The sequence below is a fragment of the Palaemon carinicauda genome, chromosome 37 (genome assembly GCF_036898095.1).
Source record: "Palaemon carinicauda isolate YSFRI2023 chromosome 37, ASM3689809v2, whole genome shotgun sequence".
Lineage (NCBI taxonomy): Eukaryota > Metazoa > Arthropoda > Malacostraca > Decapoda > Palaemonidae > Palaemon > Palaemon carinicauda.
In genome coordinates, this window is record NC_090761.1 from 74,326,134 (window position 1) to 74,328,119 (window position 1,986).

General features: G+C 35.2%; 1 long non-coding RNA gene across 1 annotated transcript in view; it reads right to left on the reverse strand.

Moving 5' to 3' along the window:
- Nucleotides 1–1,713, reverse strand: part of LOC137629399 (uncharacterized) — a 17,489-nt gene extending 15,776 nt beyond the window's left edge. The window contains exon 1 of the long non-coding RNA XR_011041489.1: nucleotides 1,530–1,713. This is a non-coding gene — a long non-coding RNA (uncharacterized lncRNA). The remainder of the gene's footprint in view (nucleotides 1–1,529) is intronic.
- Between the last annotated feature and the right edge of the window lie 273 nt (nucleotides 1,714–1,986).

Sequence of the window (1,986 nt, forward strand, 5' to 3'; positions counted from 1 at the left end):
AAAATCTTAATAAATTCCAAACACACACACGTTTGTTTATATATATATATATATATATATATATATATATATATATATATATATATATATATATATATATATATATATATATATATATATATAGGTGCCGTTATAGTATGTGGCCTACCTTTCGAGTGTGGCCTACGGAATTTTGTCTCTGATATAGTGGCCTACATACTGTTATTGCTTGTTTTGGTGGTTAAAGTAAGGTAGTTGATAAACTGATGGTTTGGTAAGTCATTGTTTACATTTTGTTTGTATTTCTCCATTTAGTAAGTTATTGTTTTCATTTTCCTTTTAGATCTAAACGAAAAAACAACTTAGTTATTTAGCCTTCGAAGATGTTACTTTTATGAGTGGGGATACCTTAACGTGTCGAAAGGGTTTGTGTATCGCCATGATCAGCAAAGATGTACTAGGCAGGGCCATCCATACTAGGTTGGTTTGCTGTAGGCGATCAGACAAAAATCTCCCACCATCACCAATCCGCAGTGGCCAGCGTGGTGATGAAAATGGCCAAAACCTACACATGAGCAAGGACATGTCTGACGCCTTTGTCCTGCGGTGGACTAAAAAGGGCTGCATTTGTTAGTTTTATTGTTGTGTCTACACACACACACACACACACACACATATATATATATATATATATATATATATATATATATATATATATATATATATATATAATGTTTGTGTGTAAGTGTGTGTGTGTGTGTGTAGTCTTAAGGCTGAGACCATCCTTGTCCTTAAACTACAACTTGAATACGGTCTAGGTAAATAGAGGCCCTTTGGTTAATATTACACAATCTATGTCAGTCTCCAAAGTGAAATTAGTGTGAAACCCAATCAACTGTAATCTGAAGTAAAAGTTATGTAGAGGGGGTGTAAAACAAGAAGGAAGATAAGAAAGCGGGGACGGAAGTAAATAGGAACTTATAAGGATACATATTCAAAATATTGCAAGGGCCTCCCGGCCAACCACAAATAGTGCAGCGAATGGCCGATGGAATGCTGCAAATAATTTCGAGTTATGCCTACCGTAGCTCCACTAACACCATACGGATACAAACTAATCAATGGTTAATAATCACATAAGGTAAATATGTTAATTAATATTAACTAATTAACAGAACAAGTACCGATAAGAGCAAGAGAACCTTCCCCGGCCCCCACTCATCTTTCCCGCCTAAATCAGTTCGTACTGGAGCTCACGGATAAGCCAAAAGAGAATCGATTTGCTTGCTATATGAATTCATGTTGCTAATAGGTTCGATTAAATATGATATTAATAAACTTTAACATCAGTTTATGTTACTCCGATAATCTCAATAAAAAATGTAGATTAACTCAGCCTGGACCAACACCAACACAAGTTGGCTACGATCCCTAGGCCTACGCTCCCGATGTTCAAATACTGAACGTAATTTTCCAGCTACGACAATTAATGAAGATATAAATGTTAAGAAAGGATGAAAAATTTGCCCATAAAGATTAATTATACTTACCAACGCCTACGGCTTAAAAGTCTGCGAACTGGATTAAAGTGCTGGTTTGGTATAGACCCGAACAAACCAGTAAGGAGGGTGACCGGGATGTGTCTTAGAATGATGTCCAAGTAATCTTTATCCTATTCCTTTTTATTCTTTCCTCCGTAGGACCTTGGAGCTACCGGAAGGCAATTAAAATCGATTTTATCGGTTTCGTAAACTTCTACCGGAGAGATTGACCGGACACTAACCTCTTACGTCTACTGACCACCGAGGTATACAGAAGACTGATGGAGTTACATTGAAAGACTCGAAGTCCACTGTGACTACTCAAATAAACCGAGTAACTAACAAAAAATAAATATTTATAGTTAAAATTATTATCATCCATATTCTTATAGGTTTTGTTTATAAAACTAATATTAACATACAAAATAATCGAAATAAATCGCATATGTATTTTTAAAACGTTAAT